Raw genomic sequence first — 25,888 nt, 5'->3', positions numbered from 1 at the left:
CACGCGCAAGGAGTGCGCCCGTGAGGAGAGCCGCCCAGCGTGAAATGAGAGAGCAGCCTGCCCAGGAATGGCGCCGTCCACACTTCCCGTGCTGCTGACGACAACAGAAACGGACAAAAGAAACAAGGCGCAGCAAATAGACACCAAGAACAGACAACCAGGGGAGGGGGGGAAATTAAATAATAAAATAAATCTTTAAAAAAAAAAAAAACAGAGAGAATTTTATACTTTTAGCATTTCAAGGAACTTTGATTTTAATTGATGGCACATGAAGTTTGTTATTTTGATTACTATTCACACATTTTATAGGTACAATGAGTTTAAATTGAGAAGTTTGAAGGTTATTTCCTCATTTCTTTAAGGAGACATGATATAATTTTTCTGGGCCTCAGTTTATCTGTTCTCTTTTCTTAAATTGGTTTCACTGGAATTCAGGGTTCTATGCAGAGACTGCTCTTGGCTATACTGTGGTCATGTGGACCAGCAGTAGGTAGGATTTCCTGAATCCTAAGAGACTACTATGGGCAGTCTAATGGTAGGCTAGAGACTGTACTCATTATTCTAGGAAGAATGAAGAAGCACCCTTTAGTTGACTGTTCTGGCATCCCAGAGACCCAGTCTAACTAAACTCACTGCTCCATATACTTTGGAACTGAAGTCCTGTCTCAGAGTCCTGAGAATATTTATTTTCAGGGTGAAACTGGCCCACATCCATCCTTGTGGGCAGGTCTTAAGGGTATCTGATTCTGGATCTCAGATAAATGAGTCCAAGCAGACTGGGAGGCCTGAGCAGTGGCCCCAAATCAAAGCACATGAGATGTTTGTCCCAGAAGATATTTGGCTGCTCTCTGAATGGGTGGGCCCAAGGAATGGGAGCCATTCCATTTCCTGCTTTCGTTCTTGTCACCTCTACTTTCCAGGTTCTGAGACTGACCCAAACAGAAGTTCCTGAGTTAAATCTCAGGAAACATTTGGCTGCTGCCTGATTCCCACCACCCAGGAAATCAGAGAGCTTCTGCCATCAGAGATTCCCAGGGCAGCCAGGACTTGGGAGACAGGCTGATTACATATTCAACCTGAAGCTGCCAAGTCAAATTGTGCTGCTTCTTCCTATCCTTCCAGAATTATTAAACACAGTCTTAGTTCTTATGACTTTACTATCTGATAGTTCCCCAGTTAAACCAGTTATTAAAAGGCCATTAAGTGATTAGAGGTTAATTGTACCAAGTTAACAGGCTTTGGGGTTCTGAGGCAATAGCTGTCTTCCTAAACAAAGGCACTTTTCACAAGGACTTTATTTTCACAGTTTTAAAAACAGACCAAAGCATCCTAACACCAACCTGCAAAAGGAGATTTAGCAAAAAACAAAATATGGGTAAAGGTTAGAAATTGCAAGGGTATTCTGGCCATGTGGCCACCCTGGGGAAGGGGATCTCCCATGGCATCCATCTTGGCTCTGCCTGCTGCTTTCTTACTCATTCCCCCTGGTAACTGGTGTGGTCAGATAGGAATGCTGCTTGCAGAGGCATGGACCTGGTGGGAGAGATAAGCCCTCAGCTTTCCATTACTACCCTGCACCCTCTAAAGGAGAGGGCAGGAGAAGGTGGCAGTTGCCAGCCCCCAGGACAGAGCCTGTGGCTGCTAAAACAGCTTGAAAGGCCAGTGGAACAGTTAACTCCCATTCTGTGCCATAGCCCTCCTGACTGGGGTTAGACCTAACAAGGTGGGGCATGGTGCAGGGACACAAAGAATTCCAGAGCCCCAGCCCCTTCCCTCCCAGGATTACAACTTTTGGGGGCTCATACACAAACACATTTAAAATAGAGAACCAAAGGAAGGCATTAAGCAGGTGGAAGGCCCTAGTTTCACTCACCAATAAACTCCTGAACTGGCTCTCCAAATGTTAGCGGATTTTATGTAGGTCTTGGCTATGCTGCAGAAATGAATTTCAAAAACATGCCAGGTGAGTTAAGCCAGCAATTTATTCAGGTAGGGAGAGAAGAGAAATGGGAGAAAATAACAGAGCAGGGGTCCCAGGTAGAGAGGAAGGGGGTGGAAAGGGATGAGGAGGGCTGATTCACAAGCTACAATTCCCCATTATAGATTATAAGTCTCCAGGTTTATTTGTGGGGCCACATGGCAGAGGAGAAAAATGGCAACAGTGGCACAAAGAGGACAGGATGGGCCCAGAGGCAGGAGAGCAGGACAAGAAAGCCCATGCTCTGGTTTGTGCCTGGCTTTTCAACTGTTAATTATTCCACCCCTTTGCTAATTGTAGTGGAGGGTTCCAGCTGTTTGCTGCTTTGATTGATTACCCCACCCATTAATCTCTTAGTGAGGACTCAATGACAAAGTTTCTAGGGAACAACTGGGGCCCTTCCTTCTTCTAAGGAAGAAGTCTTTGTTCTGGGTAGCAGATTCCTGGGGCTGGGGGTCCTCGAGGAGCCATCTTCGGGGTTACTGATGTCCGTGCGGACTCTGTCAGGTTCCAGATCCACCTATTAATTCCCTGTCTTATTAGCCTGCTTCATTTGTGCAAGGCTAGTTGCTGAGGCTGAGGTGGAAATACAAAATCAATAAGACACAATTCCTGTCCTTAAAAAGTTTACATTAGTAACGGCACATACCAAAATGACTGCTACAAGTGAGGTATATACAAACTCCTCCAAAACAGGGAGAAGAGTTTACTCCCTGGTAGAGGTTAAAATTGGGAACTGCTTACATTCAGCAGTGCAGGTGAGAGGCAGGTCAGGAGCATGAGAAAGCAAAACTGCTGTCTAAGCATGTCTTGGGAGCAGGAAATACTCCAGTTCTTCTACACCTTTAAACATGCTTAAGGCAAAGGGATGTTCAAAGGAAAAGTATTAATTATTTTAATCCCTCTCACCATTAAGATACACCAGTATAAGAAACAATTAACAGGAAGTGGGGGATGAAAAAAATTAAAATCTGAAGAGGCAGGGACATGGACATGGTTTCAGTGTAAACTCAACCCCCTTGAGTACACATGTCTAGTTGCCTCAGTTACCACTGCCAAATGGTAAAAACACACACTAGCAGCACCACTGTTTGTCCCTGACTTTGAAAAGCAAGTGTTGGCTACTGTCAGTAGTGGAGATAAATGATACACAACATTAAATTCCAAATTTACATTTAAATTAAAGCCCATAAATGTTCCCTCCTTATCTCAACATGACAGAGAAGGCTAGGAGAATTTGGGGAAATGAGAAATTTTGCTAGGTTAATTAATCTAAAGATTTCAGGTGTGCTTTATTCCCTACATTAAAAAAATACAGAATGAGTATGTCTTTCCTTAATTTCCTACCTGTATAACAAACACCTCACAGAGATTTTTACTGGAACATATTACTACTCAAACATCACAGTTTCTGCTTTTGCAATTTACACAAAGTATGATAATTATAATACTTTAGGGAGTCCTTACAAGAACAATATATAACAAGTTGTTTTATTATTCATAATCCTTATCTGACTGGATTATATTATGTCAAAGGAAAACCACTCTTACATCTCATTTCCAACCAAAGTCACCATGCACCTTAAAATATAAAAATAAATAAATAAATAAATAAATAAATAAATAAATGCTTTCCTTTAAAATGGGAAATAGGAATGCATACACCTCCCAGGTGGTGGTGGTGGAATAAAAATAAACAACAAACATAAACCAGCACCTCATAATATTAAAACTTCCTTTTGAAGTATAAAGTTCAAGTCTTCTCACCCTCTCAGTAAACTGGTAATAAGAATCAGGCCCCTTTCCCAACTTTGTCATATGACACACAGTATTTTTAACATTAATAAATTCCTGATATGCTACCATCAATAAATAGCTATTTTTTAAACCAGGATTATGAGGACAGATATAATAGCATATTGAAAAGATTCTTCTAAAAGTAAAATAAAAATATGTGATTTATCCTCATCCTATATTAATTTAATTTAAAAAAGCTAAAGACAAAGTATGATTTCAAATCTATATACATCAAGATGCCAGTTTGTTATAAAAAATGTACTTTAGTTATAAATGCCAGATTATGCAAAAATATTTTTACATCAACTTCATTTAATTTAAATGAATTCCCCCAAATGTAATATTGAAAACACTAAAAGAACTGAAGTTTTAATGACAACAAGTTCCTATTTCCCCCATCTATTAAGAATAGGTTTCAGTTTCCCTGTTATCATATAATGCCCTATTGTTAAGGCACAACTTTGTTTTTAGGATAAATATGAATCTGTGGAGGATTAGGTTTATTTTACATAGGAGTCACAAGATTGAATTTCTATAGCTGTAACCTGAAAATAATTAAATACATCTTCAAATTCAACCAGAATATAAAAGGCAAAGTTTATTGTTCTTATTTCAGACCAATGCAACTTATAACCAAAATAGGTAGTTGTGGGTTTTTAATCTGTTAAAGGCTTTCTCCAAGGGGCAGGTCAGCCACGTTCTTTTCTGAGGGGCAGGGGTTATACTCCGGCTTTCTTTGATTCTGCTGGGTATCAGAGATAGTTGTTGCCTTCAAATCTGAATGAAATGCAATTTTAAAATTCAACATCTGATCAAGGGTAGAGTTCTGACCAAAGAGGTCAGGGCAGATGTTTCCTCTGCATCCTCTCTCTGCACTCCTTCCATTGTGCTGACTCCATTTCCTCCACCACCCTCTTCTTATCCACCATTCTGCCCCATCTCCTTTGACACGTTTTGCAAAATATCTAAAGGTGCACACAGCAAACAGTAAGAAATTGCAAAACTATTACATAAAACACACAAACCAAAACGTGTACGTTACTTTGTTATACAATCATAAACTATTGGTCTGAGTGTTATTGATTTGAAATAAACAAAAAAGAAACATTTAATATGGTGGGTGGGGCAATTGGGGTACATAAAAAGGCAAATGTGACCCTTCTTGTAGACCCTTGTAATCTCAACTCTAACAAGGATCCTAGCATGAAGGTTTTTCACTAACAGGCTTATCCACTCAATTCCCTTGTATTTTCTACATTTATATTTTTGATGGATAGATTGGAAGATACACTTCAAAAAGAGAAAAGTACCAGTTTAGACCTCACAATTTAAAACTTCATGGATTTAGTCTCGAAGCCAAACTCAGCATGTAAATGCAATGCCTTCCCCCCAGCGTGGGACATGACACCCGGGGATGAGCCTCCCTGGCAACGAGGGACCACTATCAACTACCAACTGATGATGCAACTGGAAAATGACCTTATACGGAAGGTTCAATGCGGATCAGCACAATATCCATGTCTACATAAAATACCATGACTTTAAAATGCTGTTTGACCTAAAGTAAGGGGGAAATGGAAAGGAGAAATGAGTTTATATGGCTACGAGTTTCTAAAAAAGAGTCTGGAGGCTGGCAGAAGGTTTGCCCTCATGCACAACTGAGCAGAGTCAGAGAGACAGATAAAGCAGATACAACCCCCAGATATTGGTTCCTTTGAGGGCTAAAGAGACCCATGGGAGTTATGGTCATGGCCGATGGGGTTAACTACCAGGGCAGATGGCCCCTCTTTGGAAATGGTGTTTATGTGTGATGAATCTGGACTCAGATGGGATCTCCCTTCATAAGACTTTCATGCTAATGTGCTGGAGGTGCAGTTAATGTTGGGGTTTAAGATATATTTAGGGGATTTGAATCTCTGGACTGACAATGTGATAGCCAGATCCTGAGCCTCAACAGACTCCAGCACCTACAATCTGATTTATTGGACTTACCACACTCAGCTAAGATGGAGGTGAAGAAGGACAACCACCACACCATGGAGCCTAGAGTGATTACAACTGAAAATGGGAGGATTGCATCCAGCATCCAGGTGGAATCTGAGCCTCCTCTTGACATAAAGGTGCAATGGACACAACCAATCCAGTGTCCACATAGAAGAGGTGGCATCGGATTGGGAAAAGTGGACATAATGGACAAAGGGTATGGGGAAAGGCAGGAAGAGATGAGAGGTGGAGGCGTCTTCGGGACATGGAGCTGCCCTGGATGGTGCTTCAGAGGTAATCACCGGACATTGTAAATCCTCACAGGGCCTACATGATGGAATAGAGGAGAGTATGGGCCATGATGTGAACCAATGTATATGAGGTGCAGAGGTGCCCAAAGATGTACTTACCAAATCCAATGGATGTGTCATGATGATGGGAACGAGTGTTGTTGGGGGGGGGAGAGGGGGGGGTGGGGGGGTGGGGTTGAATGGGACCTCACATATATATTTTTAATGTAATATTATTACAAAGTCAATAAAAAATAAAAAAATTAAAAAAAAAAAACTTCATGGATTTGAAGGTGATTTTCCTTTCCTTTCTAAGTCTTTGAGAGAAACAGGTACATAGGAGTAAATGAGGGCAGGTGTTGGAATTAAAATATGCTGGCTAAAAATGCAGAAAAAATAAAAGGAGAAAATTAATAGACAAGGGAAATAGCTAATAGGGTAGAGAGACACAGGGGGCAGAAGAAGGGAACAGCTGATGGATACTGAGGTCACTGACGTCTCAGCTGTTACTGAATGTGACACATGAAACTCAACTGTAAGGGCAAGTTACCCCCTAAATGAGGGCAAAGATGAAGCGAAGGGAAAACCAAGAGTTGAAGAGGTGAGGATCACTAAAAGTCAACTGCCTCCTCAGTTATTTTGCACTGTTTTTGAATTAATTTCATTTTTGTAACCCTAGGAGACAATTACATGTCTTAATGAATAATTCAAGTTATTCATAAGATGATTTACTAGAGTGTTCCTGCACAATAACATCTCATAAATAAATATAAATACTGTTCTTTATGCTCATTCTAATTCTGCAATGTATATCGACTTTCACATATAAAAAGTTTTAAAAAAAGAATGCTCTGTGAAAGCACTTAAAATCATTAGTAACTATGCTATGGCAAACAAATTATAAAAGCAACACATTTAACTGTCACCTGGTATCTTAATTTTTGCACACAACACAAACCCTTCACAAAGTGACTAACTATATGCAGATTAATGAAGTTAAAAATAAAACCAAAGCAATCATACTAGTTTTGTTTCCATTAAATCAGAAAGTATCCTTATAATATTGGGGGGAAACCCCTTCCAATTAAATTCCATTTCCTACAGTACCACTTCAGTTTCCCTGAACATTTGTAATATTACAGTTAAAATATCTGATTATTCTACCACAGGACTCAAGCAACTGCAAACTTTGCTATCTCTCCTGAGAAAAAAGGGTTTCCTCATCTTCTGCAAAGTACAAAGATAAGGCTTCTGATACTCTTTTTAGAATTCCAAGTCCTATCTAAAAATCAAGTGTTCTAACCAACCAAAACTTTTAATGAATTTTCACTGAACAAAGGCCTACCAATGAGGCTGATCACCTTATCAGACTTGGGATCATTTGCTAGATTGGATGGAAACTTGTACACTGTGCCAGACTCAGGTTATTAAGGAGGAATTAAATGCCTTTGGACAGTGTGACATCCAAACTTCAATTTCAGACATATTCCACCAGGCTAGAATATCCATTTTTCAGTCAATATTTACCTCCAAGATAGGTAAATAAACGGAAATTGCCTCTGAGTTAAAAATTAAAAAAAAGAAAAGGGGGAAACTCCTTTCCTTATCAGTGACTTGTGGAACACAAGGACATGAAAGCCACATGAACTAGTGGTACTGGTTGTTTACATGAAGTATCCAGACACCACCTGAGAGAAATGAGACATCCCATTAAAGGGAGTTCACAAAGAAAGGTTTGGTGCAGTGGACAAGCAACTATTTCACAACCTTTCTTCCAAGAAGATTCTTAGAAGACTGATGAGGAAAAAAATTCATCAATAAGGAACTTTAACCATCACTGTTTTAATATGAAGGGAAATGATAGGGCCTCTCAAAAGTTATTACTTTGAGAGTTTGGTTAGATTAGATCCACTTATTAATGGTGAAAGCAACCATAATACATTCTTTTATTTATTTATTTATTATTTTTTAATTCATTTTTAAAAAATATTACATTAAAAAAAATGAGGTCCCCATTCACCCCTACCGTCCTCACCCCACCACTCCCCCCACAGCAACACTCTCCCCCATCATCATGACGCATCCATTGCATTTGGTGAGCACATCTCTGGGCACTGCTGCATCTCATGGTCAATGGTCCATATCATAGCCCATACTCTCCCATGTTCCATCCAGTGGGCCATGAGAGGATTTACAATGTCTGGTAATTCTCCCTGCAGCACCACCCAGGACAACAACAAGTCCCGAAAATGCCTCCACATCTCATCTCTTCCTCCCATCCCCGCACCCAGCAGCCACCATGGCCGCTTTTTCCAACCAATGCCACATTTTCTCGATTACTAACCACAATATTTCATGAACAGAATATCAGTAAGTCCACTCTAATCCTTACTGTATTCCTCCTTCCTGTGGACCTTGGATTGGTTGTGTCCATTCCACATTTATGTCAAGAGGGGGCTTAGATTCCACATGGATACTGGATGCAATCCTCCTGCTTTCAATTGTAGGCACTCTTGTCTCCATGGTGTGGTGGTTGACATTCTTCACCTCCATGTTAGCTGAGTGGGGTAAGTCCAATAAACCAGAGTGTAGGAGCTGAAGTCTGTTGAGGCTCAGGGCCTGGCTATCATATTGTCAGTCCAGAGATTCAGATCCCCTAGATATATCTTAAACCCAAGCACCAACTATAATTCCAGTAAAGTAACAGGAAAGGCTTGTGAAAAGAGATCACATCTGAGTCCAGCTCCATCACGCAGAAACACCAACTCCAAAGAAGGACCAACTGACATGGCAGTGAACTCCATCTGCCATGACCATAAAACCTGTGGGTCTTTTTAGCCCTCAGAAGAACCAATACCTGGGGTTGTATCTACTTTATCTGTCTCTGAGACTCTGCTCAGGTGTACATAAGGGCAATCCTGACAACCTCCAGACTCTTTTTAGAGACTCATAGCCATATAAACTCATTTGTTCTTTCCATTTCCCCTTAATTTAGATCAAATAAATATTTTTAACTCGTTATTATATGTAAACAGGGATATTCTGCTGGACTATGTTGAACCTTTAATTCAAGATCATTTTCTACTTACATTGTCAGCTGGTACTTGGTAGTGATCCCTCAGTGCCAGGGAGGCTCATCCCTGGGTGTCATGTCCCACAATGGGGGGAAGGCATTGCATTTACATGCTGAGTTTGGCTTTGAGACTGGCCACATTTGAGTAACACGGAGGCTGTCAGGAGGGAACTCTTAGGCACAGTGCTACTCTAGGCCTAGTTCTTATTTCAGATGTATAGGCTCACAAGCATAGTCATTAGTATCAGGGGCTCACTGTTGGATCCTCATTACTTCCTGATCATTGCCATTGCACCCAGGGGACAGCCACTGCTCTCCTAGGGACCACGACAGAGCCACACCAGCCAGGAACCCAGCACCCCCCCCAGCTGTTGTTTTTAATTGTTTCCACTATGAGTATATCCACACATATCCATGCACCCCGGACACATGTCCTGTATAACTCCCTGTCAACCATATGTCCCCTGTCAATAACATCCCATACCAGTATTCCTCCACTGCCATTGTTGAACCACTCTGTGATCCAAAACTTCCTGAAAAGTGAAGCCCAATATAATGCCAGGTTCCCTTAATAGTAAAGTGGAATATAGCAATGAGTTTAAACATTAGATATAGAATACATATTGATTTAGAAAAACTCTGCATCCTATCTTTTTCTTTTCTTTTTTCCTAATTATTAAGCTTCTCCTCACAAGAGCTATAGATCAGTAATTCATATATACAATATACAGTATTCCCACATATCCAATATAAAACCTTTTCCCTTCCACAGTGATAATCTTTTAACATATTCATACCATATTTACCGAAACTGGTGTACAGATACTGAGACAATAGCTTTGAAACAAGGTAACACTTGTGTTTACATTGTAGTTTATACTTTAAGCTATACAATTTTCTAAATTTTTTGTTATCCTGTGTTTTACATTAGGATTTACATTATTAGTCTGTCGGCCCCTATATGTTTTTGGTGTAATATTACATGTTTTATATCCATCCTTGCATACTCTTGTGAAACACTTCTATTGCCCTCACAGTTACGTTGGTTCCATCTATTCAATATCTATTTCCCCCTCTCCTTGGGGCCCACAGCGACAGTCAGTCTTCATTTCTTGAGGAGCCATGTTCAGAGATACTTGCAACAGCGTTGAGGGCTTGACTTGCTCAATTGCCCTAATCCCCTGGGAGCCACCCTTTCTCTTGAGAGATACAGTTCCCTCTATTTGATGGCATTAGTCTTCCCCAGGATGTGGGTATACCTTCACTCTCATTATATGTGTCTCTACCCAATGGTATAACCCACTCTGGCAAAATGAGCATTCACACATTCCCTAGGAGTCTGTCCTACATCAGATTATCCCCTTTAAGTATCTTAAACAGGTAACTTTCCTAATTATATTTTGAAAAGGTTTTCTCAGCATTATACTCTCAGCCAACACCTGACAATTTCCTATGTTCGTATGTTGCCCCGTGCTCCCCCCAATTTCTTGGACAATATTACACATCTGCCCATCCCTATCCCCCCTCAAGCATGCAAAGCCCCACCTAAAGGTAACCCTATGCCCCCATTTTATCCCTTCCTTGTACACATAATTACCTCCAGCTTATCATAGATTTCACCTATGTAGATGTCATCTTATATCCTTCCTCTACCCCCCGATTTCCTATAAGCCTATCTTCCAGTCACTAGCACTCTGAGGCAGCTTGGGTTACTTATTTCATATCATTGAGGTCATGTAGTATTTGTCCTTCAATGCCTGGATTGCTTCACTCAACATAAGGTTCTCGATTCATCCATGTTATCACGTGTGTTTGTAGTGTATTTGTTCTTACAGCCGAGTAGTATTCCATTGTATGTATATACCACATTTTATTGACCCACTCATCTGTTGATGGGCATTTGGTTTGATTCCAACTTTTGTTGATAGTGAACAATGCTGCTATGAACATTGGTGTGCAAATATCAGTTTGTGTCCTTATTTTCAGTTCTGTTGGGTATATACTCAGCAGTGGAATTGCTGGGTCATATGGCAAATCTATGGTTAGCTTTTTGAGAAATCGCCAAACTGTCCTCCAGAATGATTGGATCCTTCTGCATTCCAACCAGCAGTGGATGAGTGTTCTAATTTATTCACATCCACTCCAGCATTTGTAGTCTTTTGTTTTTTCATAGCTGCCAATCTTATGGGAGTAAGATGGTATCTCATTGTAGTTTTGATTTGCATTTCCCTGATAGCTAGAGATTTGGAGCATTTTTTTCATGTGCTTTTTAGCCATTTGTATTTCTTCTTTGGAGAAGTGTCTGTTTAAATCTTTTTCCCATTTTTTAAATGGGTTGTTTATCTTTTTATTTTCAAGATATAGGAGTTCTTTATATATGCAAGTTATAAGTCTCTTGTCAGATATATGGTTGCCAAATATTTTCTCCCATTGTGTAGGCTCCCTTTTTACTTTCTTGACAAACTCCTTTGAGGTGCAGAAGGCTTTAATTTTGAGGAAGTCCCATTTATCTATTTGTTCTTTTGCTGCTTGTGCTTTTGGTGTGAAGTACATGCAGCCATTTCCTATTACAAGGTCTTGTAGATGTTTCCCTACACTGCTTTCCAAAGACTTTATGGTCTTGGCTCTTATATTAAGGTCTTTGATCCATCTTGAGTTGATCTTTGTATAAGGTGTGAGATGGTAATCCTCTTTCATTTTTCTACATATGGTTATCCAGTTCTCCAGGCACCATTTGTTGAATAGGCCATTCTCTCCCAGTGGAGAGGGTTTGGTGGCTTTATAGAATATTATATGGCTATATGTATGAGGTTCTACATCAGAACTTTCAGTTTGACTCCATTGGTCTGTGTGTCTCTCCTCATGCCAATACCATGCTGTTTCCACTACTATAGCTTTGTAGTATATTTTGAAGTAAGGTAGTGTGATTCCTCCAACTTCATTTTTCTTTTTCAATAGGTCTTTGGCTATTCGGGGCCTCTTTCCTTTCCAAATCAATTTCATACTTAGTTTTTCTACTTCCTTAAAGAAGGCTGTGTTGATTTTTATTGGGATTGCATTGAATGTGTAGATCAGGTTTGGTAGGATAGACATCTTAATAATATTTAGTCTTCCTCTCCAAGAACAGGGAATATTCTTCCATTTATTTAGGTCTTCTTTGATTTCCTTGAATAGTCTTGTATAGTTCTTGGTGTATAAGTTTTTTACATCTTTAGTTAAATTTATTCCTAAATATTTGATTTTTTAACTTACTGTTGTAAATGGTATTTGTTTCTTGATTTCCTCCTGCTCTTGTTCATTACTGATCTACAGAAATGCTACTGATTTTTGTGCATTGATCTTATAACCTGTGACTTTACTAAACTCATTTATGATTTCTAGAAGCTTTGTTGTAGATCTCTCAGGGTTTTCTATGTATAGGATCATGTCATCTGCAATTAAGGAAATTTTGACTTCTTCCTTTCCAATTTGAATGTCTTTTATATCTGGTTCTTGCCTTAGTGCTCGAGCAAGTACTTCTAAGACAATGTTAAATAGAAGGGGAGAGAGTCGGCATCCTTTTATTGATCCTGACTTTAGAGGGAAGGATTTTAGGATTTCTCCATTGTAAATGATGTTGGCTGTGGGTTTTTCATATGTACTCTTTATCATGTTCAAAAAATTTCCTTGTATTCCAATCTTTTGGAGTGTTTTTATCAAGAAAGGGTGCTGTATTTTGTCAAATGCTTTTTCTGCATCGATAGATATAATCATGTGATTTTTTTCCTTCAATCTGTTTATATGGTGTATTACATTGATTGATTTTCTTTTGTTGAACCATCCTTGCATACTTGGAATGAATCCCACTTGGTCTTGGTGTATAATTCATTTAATGTGTTGTTGAATACGATTAGCAAGTAGTTTGTTAAGTATTTTTGCATCTAGGTTCATTAGAGAAATTGGTCTGTAATTTTCCTTTCTTGTGGTTTCTTTGTTTGGCTTTGGTGCTAGGGTAATGTTGGCATCATAGAATGAATTAGGCAATGTTCCTTCTGTTTCAGTTTTTTGGAATAGTTTCAGCAGGATTGGTGTTAGTTCTTTCCGGAATGTTTTTGTAGAATTCACCTGTGTAGCCATCTGGCCCTTGGCACTTTTTCATTGGGAGGTTTTTAATGACTGATTCTATCTCTTTACTTGTGACTGTTTTGTTGAGATCATCAATTTCTTCTTTCATCAATATAGGCTGCTTGTGTTTTTCTAGGAATTTGTCCATTTCCTCTTAATGGTCATTTTTTGTTGGAATATAATTTTTCAAAATATCCTCTAATGATAGTCTTTACTTCTATGGTGTCAGTGGTGATATCTCCTTTCTCATTTCTTATTTTGTGCATTTGCATCTTCTCTCTTTTTTTCTTTGTTAGTATCGCTAACAGTTTGTCAATTTTATTGATCTTCTCAAAAAACCAGCTCTTGGTCTTGTTTATCTTTTCAAGTGCTTGCTTATTTTCTATTTCATTTAATTCTGCTCTTATCTTTATTATTTCTTTCCTTCTTCTTCCTGTGGGATTACTTTGTTGTTTTTTACTAATTCCTCCAAATGTGCAGTAAGTTCTTTAATTTTTGCTCCTTCTTCTTTTTTCATGTATGAATTTATGGCTATAAATTTCCCTCTCAGTACTGCTTTTGCTACATCCCATACATTTTTATATGTTGTGTTATCATTATGATTTGTTTCAAGGTAGATTTTTTTTGAGATTTCCCCTTTGACCCACTGTTTTTCTAAGAGTGTGCTGTTTAATTTCCATATCTTGGTGTGAAATCTGGTCCTCTGGCTCTTACAGATTTCCAGCTTCACTCCACTGTGGTAAGAGATATTATTTTGTATGATTTTCATCTTTCTGAAATCATTAAACCTTTCTTTGTGGCCTAGCATATGGTCTATCTTGGAGAATGATCCACTTGCACTTGAGAAAAATGTATATCCTGCTGTGTTTGGGTGTAATGATCTGTATATGTCTATTATATCCAGCTCCTCTAATATATTGTTTAAATATTTTGTTTCTTTAGTGATTCTTTTTTGAGTTATTCTGTACAGAGTTGATAGTGGTGTATTAACATCTCCCATTATAATTGTAGATGCATCTACTCTTTCACTTAGTTTTTCCAGTGTTTGCCTCATGTATTTAGATGTGCCCTTGTTAGGAGCATAAATATTTATGACTCTTCGTTCTTTTGAGAGATTGTCCCTTTCACTAATATGTAGTATCCTTCTTTGTGTCTCACAATTGTTTTGCATTTAAAGTCTATTTTGTCTGTTATTAATATAGCTCCTCCTGCCTTTTTTTGGTTATTGTTTGCTCGTAAGATTGTTTTCCAACCATTCACTTTCAACCTCCATGAATCTCTGCATCTAAGATGTGTGTCTTGTAGACAGCATATAGATGGGTCATATTTCCTTATCCAATGTCCAAGTCTGAATCTTTTGATAGGTGAGTTTAATCCATTGGCATTCAGTGTTATTACTTTCAAGGAATTATTTATGTTAGCCATATTTTGATTGGACTTGTGTTTGTCATATTTTGTTTGTTTGTTTTCTTCTCTGTCTTTTTTGTTGCTCTTACACTCTCCTCCAACTCTGCCTGTCTTCTTTTTTCCTTTCTTCCTGCAGAACTCCCTTTAGTATTTCTTGAAGGGGAGGTTTCTTGTTGGCATACTCTTTCAATTTCTGTTTATCTGTGAATATTTTGAACTCTCCATCATTTTTTGAATGCTAGTTTAGCTGGGTATTCTTGGTTGGAAATTTTTTTCTTTTAGTATCTTGACTATATCATACCACTGCCTTCTTGCCTCCATGTTTTCAGATGAGAAATCAGCACTTAATCTTATGGAGCTTCCCTTGTATGTGATGGTTTTCTTTTCTCTTGCTGCTTTTAGAATTTTCTCTTTGTCTTGAACATTATATAATTTGACAAGTATATGTCTTGGGGTGGGCCTGTTGGGGTTTTGATGTTTGGGGTGCGTTGTGCTTCTTGGATATGTACATCTGTCTCTCTCAGTAGATTTGGGAAGTTTTCAGCCATTATTTTCTGCAACACCCCTTCTGACCCCTTCCCTTCTCTTCTCCTTTTGGGATGCCTATAATACATAAGTTTGTGTGTTTTGCATTGTCATTCAGGTCCCTAAGTCCTAGCTGGATTTTTTCTTTTTATTGATCAATTCTACTATCTGTTTGATTTCCAATGTACTGTCTTCCACATCGCTGATTCTTTCCTCTGCCTCTTGTAATCTGCTGCTATTTGCTGTGAGTGTATTTTTGAATTCTTGAATTGTGGTGTTCATTCCCATCATATCTGTTATCTTTTTCCATATGTCTGCAATTTCTTCTCCAAGTGTTTTCTTCATATTGTTAAACTCTTCCTTTACTTCATTATGTTTGTCTCTGATATATGTTCTGAGATCTTTAATTACTTGTCCAAATATCTGCTCCCCTTCCTTGTTTTAATTTGTTCATTGGATTCAGCCATGTTTTCCTGATTACTGATATGGTTTGTAGTTTTTTTTTGCTGTCTTGTCAGCATTTTATCTTGATGGGTTTAATCAGTTCCTTAGCTTCTTTGTCTAGCCTTGGGGATTAATTAGCTGTTGTTCTTGCATAAGTGTTATATCTTCTCTTGTCACTTTGTACTTCTTATTCTAATTTCTTGTTGCTGGCTGAGTTCACTTTGAAGGAAAATATTAGGGCCAGGGAAAGGCAATTGAGTAAAAAAGGAAAATGTGTAAAGTAGTATTGATAATAAATGTTAACAGAGCTACAATATGAGATCTGGGAGGATGGATATTAGATTCATATATGTTGTGTAGAGTTATAGCAGTAAGTAGAGTACCTATAATGAGGTAGTTGACTGAATATGGGTGGAATATAGTATGAATTAAAAAGCCAGTGTTTTCATGAGAGAGGGAAAGAGAAAAGAAAGACAATAGTATCAAGAGTGGATAAAAGACAGAAAACAAAACAAAGGTATTAGAAATTAAAAGTTAGACAATTTGGGGACCAAAGAAAAGGAGGTGCTATATGGAGAGACAGTAGATGATGAAGGATATCAAGATGTGGGGGAAAAGGGATAGTGTAGGTGGTCAAAATCAATTCACACAGAAACAAGGCAATGGAGGATGAGGAAACCCAGCAAATGTGTGGTGTTCCCTGCAGCACCTATTGTGTAATTAGAAAAATAAAATAAGAAAAAGAGAGAAAAAAAAGAGAGAAGCAAAAAAAGGGCAGTGGGCAAAGAAAAGGGAGGGAAACAAGCAAGAAAAAGAAAAGAAAGAGAAAGAGGAAAAAAACCCATAAATAAATGAAAAAAGACCTTGGGGGATACAATGGGAGAAAAGACTAGGAGATAATGCAATATTAGCAACCAGGACAATAAAAATGAAAAGAAAAGAGATAAAACAAAGACAAAAAAACCCCACAAACATCGAGGGCTAGGACAATCAAGGACCTCAGTTGGACCTCAGGGCATGGTGGATTCAGGGATGGGAAGTCTGTGATATTGCAAACTCAAGACATTTGAGTCTCTGGGTTGTGGGCCACCAGGGTTTAGGGGACACAGACCTGGCAACCTCAAATCCAGTTAACAGGGAGCCTGGGAGCACTGCATTGCAACACAGCCTTCAGCTGGGTACCAGCCCTATGGGGGGGTTCACATCCGCAAACTCTGACATCTGTGTCAGAAACCCAAAATTCCCACTCTCACAAGTGTCTCTTCTGTCGCTGTGTTACCAATTCGACTTCAGGACACCTCCCACCCTGCATGCCCCCGAAACAGTCTGCTGGTGGCGTCTCTTTATTGCGACCAATTTAAGGGCCACTGCAGACTGGCAGCCAGGCCTAGGGGGCAGGGCTCTAGCCGGGAGCACTGAACTCCATGTCAGAAATCCAAAATTCCACTCCTTGCAAAAGACTCCTCCGTCTGTTTCACCTAATTGACTTCCAGGCACCTCCCTCCCTGCAAGCCCCCAAAAGAGCCTGCTGGTGATGCCTCTTTATTGAGACTGATTTAAGGACCACTGAAGATCATCAGCCAGGCCTAGGGGGCAGGGCTCTAGTCAGAAGTGCTGATGTCCATGTCAGAAACCCAAAATTCCAAGCCTCGCAAAAACTCCGTCTCTGTCTCACCAACTCAGTTACCAAAGACCTCCTGCCCTGCAAGCCTCTGAATAGCCCGCTCAGGGCTTATGAACTCCCCAGCACCACAGAGCCTCCAGGAATCACCGCTGCCCTGCCGCCCAGCCCAGGGTGGAGCATCCTGTGCGCAGCCCCTATCTCCATGTAAGAGAGCCTCAATTCTACCTTTTACATGAATCTTCTCTGTCACCCTCCCACCAAATCGATGTCCAGACACCTCCTGCCCTGCAAAATCCTGAAAAAGCCTGGTCCTGAAGAATTGCCAATGCTGCCCAGCCACTTCTTTGCAGGAGAGACTATAAGGTGCACTCACTCAGACACCATCTTGCCCCACCCTCCCCATAACACATTCTTGATCATGAACTTTTTAGATTTTTAAAAAAGAATTAAACAAAGTTAAACTTTTGTGGTTTTAAAATATGGAAAGCTAGTTCAGTCCATGTAGTGCCAAACAACTTTCAATTACTAAAAAAAATCATTTTTGTCTCTTATATTCCCTAATAGCATATCATCTCTAATAGAAAAGATGCCAAAATCTTAAGGCCAGCACTGAAACCTTAAACCAAATTTCACCAGTTAAGGATAAACCTTGGTCAAGGGCACCGATATGGCGGCAGCTCGAGAGGCCGCAGCGCCCCTGTCACCCAGCCTGCTGCCGCCTGATCCCCCCCAGGCCAGAGGTCGAAGTGACCCCTGGAAGCTTGTGTGGAGGGTGGAACCTGCTGAGCCCAAGGGCAGAGGAGGCCACCCCTGGGACAGGAGGGTGCCCAGGGACAGGGCAGGGCCCTTGCCAGCTCCCCAGGTGCCTCTGCTCCCCATCACCCGCACCACGCATGGCGCCCACCCTAGGCCGAGCCCCGGGACTGCAGCACTTGGGCAGAGCGGGGCGGGCTCCTTCGCTTGCGGCACATCGCTGCCGGGTGAAATCTTTAACAAATGATAATGGCCATTCTGTAAGAGTGAAATACTGTCCCATTTCCTAATAGCTAATGATGTTGAACGTTTTCTCATGATTTTTGGCCTTTATAAAACCTCTTTGAAAAATGTCTTTCCAATATTTGACTACTTTTTAATTGGGTTGCTTGTCTTTTTATTGAGTTGTATGATCTCTTTATATATCATGGAAATCAAACCCTTTTTGGAGATGTGGTTTCCAAAGATTTTCTTTCCATTGAGTGGTCTGCCTTTTTACCTTCCTGCAAAAGCCACTTGAAGTGCAAAAGTATTTAGTTATTAGGAAGTCCCAATTATCTATTTTTTTATTTTGTTGCTTGTGCTTTGGGAGTAAGATACAAGAAACCATCACTTATCATGAGATCTTGAGGATGTTTCCATATGTTTTCTTCTAAGATTTGCATGTTTCTAACTTTTATGTTTAGGTATTTGGTCCATTTTGAGTTCATTTTTTGTATAAGGTGTGAAATAGAAGCACTCTTTCTTTTTCTTTTAGGTATGGATATACACTTGTACCAGCACCACTTGTTGAATATATTGTTCTGGCTCATCTGGGAGGGCTTGACAGCCTTGTCAAAAATCACTACAGTATAAATGTGAGGGTCTATTTCTGAACTCTCCATTCAGTTCCATTGGTGAGCATGTGTCTCTTCATGCTAGCACCATGCTGTTTTTACCACTGTAGCTAAGTAATGTACTAAAAGTCAGGAAGTGAATGCCCTCCAACTTTGATTTTCTTTTTAAAGATATTTTTCAGCCATTCAGGTTCCTTACCCTTCCTAATAAAGTTGACACTGATGTTTCCATTTCTGCAAAAAGGGCTTTTGGAAGCTTTATAGGGATTGTGTTGAATCTGAAAATAAATTTGCATTGACTTGACATCCTAATAATAATAATTAGTCTTCTAGTCCATGAGTGAAGACTGTCCTTCCATTTATTTAGATCTTTGTTTTTTTTCAGCAAAGTTTTGTAGTTTTCTGAATAGAAGTCCTTTATGTCCTTGGTTAAGTTTGTTCCTATATACTTGATTTTTAAGTCATTCTTGTAAATAGAATTTTTCCCCAACTTAATCCTCAGTTTGGTCATAACTAGTGTACACAAACACTTTTGATGGACTTTTCTGTATGAATGTTGTATCCCATCACATTGCACTACTCATTTATTAGTTCTAATAGCACTTGGTAAAATTTTCAGGATTTTCCAGCTATATGATCATGTCATCAATGAAAAGCAGTAGTTTTACTTGTTCTTTCCCTATTTGGATGCTTTTTATTTCTTTTTCTTGCTGAATTTCTGTAAGTAGAACTTCAAGCATAGTAATGGATAACAGTGAAGAGAGTAAGCATCTTTGCCTAGTTCCTGATCTCAGCAGGAAAGCTTTCAGTCTTTCACCATTGAGTAATTTAGCTTTGGGTTTTTCACATATGCACTTTATCATGTTTAGAAAGTTTCCTTCTATTCCTATCTTTCAGAAAATTTTTATCAAGAAAACCATAATGTAAAACATAAGGTAACTAAAAATTCAGAAAATTGTATAGTCTAAAATATAAACCATAATGTAAACCCAGTGTAGCCTTGTTTGAAAATTATTGTTTCACTATCTGTATATCAGCTGAAGCAAATATAATATGAACATGTAAAAAATCATTGCTGGGGAAGGGACAAAGTGATGTTGGCTATGTGGGAGTACTGTATACTGTATATATGAATTACTGTGATCTAAAACTTTTGTGAAGACAAACTTAATAATTAGAAAGAAAAAGAAAGAAAGGATGTAGACACAGGAAGAAATGGAAGAAATTGCCTTGCCACTCTACATACAGGACAACACTTATTGCAGTGATAAAAGGCAAAACTTCAAAAACAAAGCCTTTTCATTTTTTCATTTTTTGATACCCCAATTTATTTTTACTTTATTTATTTTTTCTAAATTAGTATGTATTCTATATCTAACCTTTAAACCTATCACTAAATTCCATTTTACTATTAATGGAACTGACAATATATTAGGCCTCATTTTTTAAGAAGTTTTGGACCACAGAGAGGTTCAACTATGGCAGAGGAGGAACACTGGTGGGGGTGTTATTGAGAGAGGGCACATGGTTGGGAGGGAGTTCTCCAGGGTATGTATACCGGGTCCATAAAAATGTTTGGATATTTCCATAGGAGTTACAGGTAAAAATGACAACTGAGGGAGGTTTGAGTTCCAAGCCAGGGGAGCGGAGCTCTCTCACATTCCCCAATGGAACAGCAACAATCCCCCAAGTGCAATGGCTAAGACCAATAAAAAGGATGGTCCAACAATGAGCCCTTGATACTAATGACTATGCTTATGAGCCTGTTCACCTGAAACAAGAACTAGGCACGGAACTGCAGGGTGCCTAAGAGTTACCTCCTGAGAACCTCCATGTTGCTCAAATGTGGCCACTCTCTAAGTCAAACTCAGCATGTAAAGGCATTACCTTCCCCCCAGCATGGGACATGACTCCTGGAGATAAGCCTCCCTGGTGCTGAGGGATTATAACCAAGCAATAGCTGATGCTGTAACTAGAAAAAGGGTCAACAGAGCAGCAGAATATCAGGTGTTAAAAACTTCTTTTAGATCTTGAATAAAAGGGGGAAGTGGAAAGACAAATGAGTTAATATGGCTATGAGTCTCCAAAATAGAGTCAGGAGGTCATCAGAGGGGTTGCACTTATGCATGCCTCATCAGGGTCCCAGAGACAGCCAACGTTGATACAAGTCTAGGTATTGGTTCTTCTGAGGGCTACAGACTTCCACAGGTTCTATGGTCATGGCAGATGGAGTTCAGTGCCATTTCAGTTTGCCCTACTTTGGAGTTTGTGTTCCTGAGTGTGATGGAGTAGGACTCAGATGTGATCTTTGTACATGAGCCTCTCCTGTTACTTTTACTGGACCTGTGGTGGCGCTGAAGTTGGTGTATACTCAGGGGACCTGAATATCTGGACTGTCCATGTGATAGCCAGGCTCTGAGACTCAACAGCCTTGCAACTCCTACCATCTTGTTTATTGGACTTACCCTGGCCAGATAACATGGAAGTAAAGAAGGCCAACCACCACAGCAGGAGCCAAGAGTGCCTACAACTGCAAGCAGGAGAATTGCAACCATCATCCATGTGGAATCTAAGCCCCCTCTCAATATAGAGGTGGAGTGGACATAACTATCCCAGTGTCCACAGGATGGAGGAGGAGAATATGGATTAGAGTAGACTTACTGATATTCTGCTATGGAACTATAGTGATTAGTAATGGAAGTAAATGTAGCATTAATGTGGATAAAGTGGCCATGGTAGCTGCTGAGGGAAGGGAGAGGAAAGAAGAGATATGATGTGGGGGCATTTTCAGGACTTGGAGTTGTCCTGTGTAGTACTGCAGGGACAGTTGCTGGACATTGTATCTCCTGCCATGGTCCACTGGGTGGACTGGGGGAAAGGGTAAACTATAACATAAACCTTTATCCATGTGGTGCAGCAGTGCTCAAAAATGTATTCACCAAATGCAGTGAATGTCCCATGATGATGAAAGATGTTTCTATGGGAGGAGTGGGGGGAGGGGGTGGTGGGTACATGGGGACCTCATATCTTTTGAATGTAACATTAAAAAAATAAAGAGAACAAAAATATATTGCTAAAAGAAATTTTAAAAAGCATGCTGGATTATGTCAAATGCCTTTTCTGTATCAATCAAAATGATCATGTGACTTTTTTCTCCTCAAAATATTAACATTGTGTACTATATTGATTCACCCTTGCATGCCTGGGATAACACCCTTTTATAATGATATATAATTCTTTTAATGCGATGTTGTATTCAGTTAGCAAGCATTTTGTTGAGAATCATTTCATCAGTACTCATTTGAGTAATTGGTCTGTAATTTCCTTTATTGTAGGATTTTTATCTCAATTTGGTATTAGGGTGATGTTGGCTACATAGAGTGTGTATGTTAGCATTCCCTCCTGTCAAATTTTTGGAAATGTTTGAGGAATATTGGTATTAAATCTTCTTTGAATGATTGGCAGGATTTCCCTTTGAAGTCAGTTGGAACTGAGCTATTCATTTTGATGAATATTGCAAGCTCATTACTTGTGATTGGTTTGGTGAGGTCTCTATTTCTTGTAAGTTCTGTGTAATTTATTCATGATTTTCTAGTGAATTTGTGCATATCATGCATGTTGTCTAAATTGTTATGTTTGCTTGTGTTCTCTTCTTATGATATCTCTTTTTCCTAAGGAATCAGTAGTAATGAACTTCCTCTCATTTCTGATTTTATTTATTTGCAGTTTCTCTTCATTATTTTTTCCTTCGTCAGTCAAGCTGAGGGTTTATCAGTTTTGCAGATCTTTTTAAAGTATTACCTTTGGTTTTGTTGATTATCTCTATTTTTTGTTTGCTTTTGTTTTCAATTTCATTTATTTCTCTTCTACTCTGTCATTTCTTTCTTTCTACTTGCTTTTGATTAGTTTTCTTTTCTTCTATTTCCTGCAGGTTTTCACATGGCTTCCTCTTAGTGTTGGCTGTGCCTGTCTCTCTCCAGCACACCATCATATAGAGCTTCAAGATTCACAAAGGATTAGGCCACTATAAAATTTTTTCCCCTCCTACATACTGCTTATTTGGCTGGAACAACAAAAAACCAGTGCCAAGACCAAAGTTCTGAAATTTACACAGGAGAGCAATAAAGGACACACAGGAATCATTGTTCTTGGGATCAAGACACTTTCCAATATGCAGAACATTCATAAACCCACCGGGAGATAATGCCATAGCAGGTCTCCCCTTTTCCCTGAAATATCAGTTTCTTAAAATTAGTTTGATTTTGTTCACAGCCACTAAATGTTACATTGTCTAAACTGCACAGTCAATTTTAAAACACACACATCAGGAAGGAAATTGCTGAAAGGGTCAAGGGATACTTCTCTGGGGCACTTGGGAGTGGACCTGAAAAGAGCAACCTGCTGTGCTGTTAAGTGCTTAGATCTTTTGCAAAATCGATGCAAAGCAAGTATAGGAGATAATCAAGACCAAAATATAGTTTTAAGTGCCCACCCTTTTGATCAAAGGGGAGCACTAATGAATCACAGGTAAACAGGAATTCCTTGAAACACTAGTCTGAAAACTGATTTCTTTTTCATGATTGAAAAATTCAGCTTGAAATATTAATAATTATGCTATATTTTTCCTGAATATAGCTTTCTCCTCAAAACTGTCTTTACAGCTTCCTTTATCTGCTTGTTTCTAAGACTATAGATTATAGGATTCAAGAGAGGAGGGACTATAGAATAGAACACAGAGGTGAGCATTGTGGGTGAGGTGGAGGTTGGCTTCATATACACAGCAGCACCTGAGCTAAGAAAGACGGTCACCACAAGGATGTGGGGGACCCTGGTGGAAAAGGCCTTTCCTCGTTCTCCTCTTGTTGGAAACTTGAGCACAGTAGAAAATATGTGAATATAAGATATTATGATAAAGGCAAAGGAGTCACCAACAAACACCACTGCAGAGATGAAAATTAAAATTTCATTGTTTAAGGTGTCAGAGCAGGAGAGCTTCAGAAGAGAGGGGATGTCACAGAAGAACTGATGGATCACGTTGGACTGACAGAAGGGCAGTTGGAATGTGTTGCCAGTGTGGACTCCTGAGTAGGCCAGAACACTGAGTACAGAGGCCAGAGTCATCTGCACACAGACCTGAGGGTTCATGATCACAGTGTAGTGGAGGGGCCGGCAGATGGCCACATAGCGGTCACAGGCCATGATGGCAAGGAACAGCAGCTCTACTGCAGCGAATGCAAGCACAAGGAAGATTTGAGCTGCACATCCAGCCATGGAGATTGCCGTGCTGTCAAGCAGGAAGATGACACATGCCTTGGGGACTGTGACAGAAATGTAGCACATGTCCAAGACAGACAGATTCCTAAGGAAGAAATACATGGGGGTGTGAAGTTTCCAGTTGAAGGTGATTACTGTGACAATGAGAAGATTCCCCATCAGGGTTGCCAAGTACATCAGCAGAAACAGCATGGCATGTAAGACTCTGAGTTTCCACACATCAGAAAATCTTGTAAGCAGGAATTCAGTCACTGTGGTAGTTAGGCATCTTAGAAAAGTTTCCCTTGGCCATGAAGTCAGACAAATAATCCCTAAGAAACATGGAGGATCCACATGTAGAAGGAATTAACCTAAGCACATTTATTGCCTTCACATTAATCCATTGTTATTCAATTAAAATATTTTGGTCAGTAGGTTATTCTCCTTTATTCTCCTTTAGTCTCCCTGCTTTTTACACTTGTTTCCAGAATAGGAGTAGCAGTAAAATGTAATATTTACGAGCTTGTGCATTTGTTTACATATATTTCTATCACTTACTAGTTATAAAAAAGATCTACTGGAGTTAAAGATTTGTCTAAAAGATTAAAAAGATTAAATATAGGTAATTTCTATGCAACCCAGTCTCATTAGTAATGTTACATGAATGTTAATACTTAGGATAATATGATGATCTTGTAGAATCTGAGTAAATATCTGTGGTTAGTATTTATTCAGAGCTATAATCAATTATAATCCAGTCCATGACCTCTAAATCATTCCCATTAAATGCCATCATCCATTTCTCATGCTTCTCCATGTACTTCTTGAATATAATAGCTGCTTAGTTTTCTCTGTTCAAAATAATCACTTGCAACTCTTGATAGGTAGATATTACTCACATGGAAAAATATTTATATTTTAATAATATCAGGTTCAGTAAATTTAATGTTTATTCTTCTGTTTGGTGTCAATTACAGTTGTTTTTCCATAAAACCTGAACATATATTTCAGAACTTGAATAAGCTGATATAGAAAGACATTGCTTGATGTGTGGGTCATTAGTGGATGTTGTATTCACACCTGATTCCTTCATAAAGTTCTTTTTCACAGTCACCCTTAGCAAAACCCTTACTTAACCCTCAAGTGCAGAATGCTTTCTTCTCAAGTTCCTTCAGCTTTGAGTCATATTTTAACTCATGTCTTCGAAATGGGAATGGCTTTCCTTGTTGCCTTGAACCCGCAGAATGTACCTTTCAGACTTGCTTATCCAACCTCTCTAACCCTCAGTGTTAATGCACTTCACCTTCCTGCTCTGTGTTCCTTTTTCTCCTGACAAATATAACTACTTCTAGAGAAGCTCTGCTAACTGTAAGAAGGCAGGATGCCTGTCACTTTCAGACTGACCTCTGAGCTCAAGAATAAAAGTTTTCTGTCTCTGTTTCTCTTTATGTCAAAATTCTTTTAAAAAAACTACTTCAATAAATAGTTGCTCTTCTTTTATATCAACAAGTTTACTGATAACTTACTGATAGTGTTATATGATGACTCTGATTAAAAATAGCTAACTTCACTATTTATAAGAAACTCTAACCTATTTAATCCAGTTTCATGCAGAAATTGAGATCTCAAAATAATTGCTTAATTTTTTCCTCACTAAATTCCATATCAGACTTCTACCATATTATAAAAATGGAACAGGATTTCACAGCTGGAACACAGAGTGGACACATTTTATTTATTATTTCACCATCATCAATCAATTGTAGGTATCTATCTTGAATTTATAATGTGTCAGCAAAGCAGAATTAAATTTTTGCAAAC

At 39.1% G+C, this 25,888-nt stretch overlaps 1 long non-coding RNA gene across 1 annotated transcript in view; it reads left to right on the top strand.

Annotated features, from left to right (window-relative positions):
- The window catches only part of LOC139437869 (uncharacterized), a 194,181-nt gene extending 168,674 nt beyond the window's left edge, over positions 1–25,507 (top strand). The window contains exon 3 of the long non-coding RNA XR_011647784.1: positions 22,746–25,507. This is a non-coding gene — a long non-coding RNA (uncharacterized lncRNA). The remainder of the gene's footprint in view (positions 1–22,745) is intronic.
- The last annotated feature ends 381 nt before the right edge of the window (positions 25,508–25,888 follow it).

Source organism: Dasypus novemcinctus, chromosome 30 (assembly GCF_030445035.2).
Source record: "Dasypus novemcinctus isolate mDasNov1 chromosome 30, mDasNov1.1.hap2, whole genome shotgun sequence".
Classification (NCBI taxonomy): domain Eukaryota; kingdom Metazoa; phylum Chordata; class Mammalia; order Cingulata; family Dasypodidae; genus Dasypus; species Dasypus novemcinctus.
This window is presented reverse-complemented; position numbering and strand designations above follow the sequence as displayed.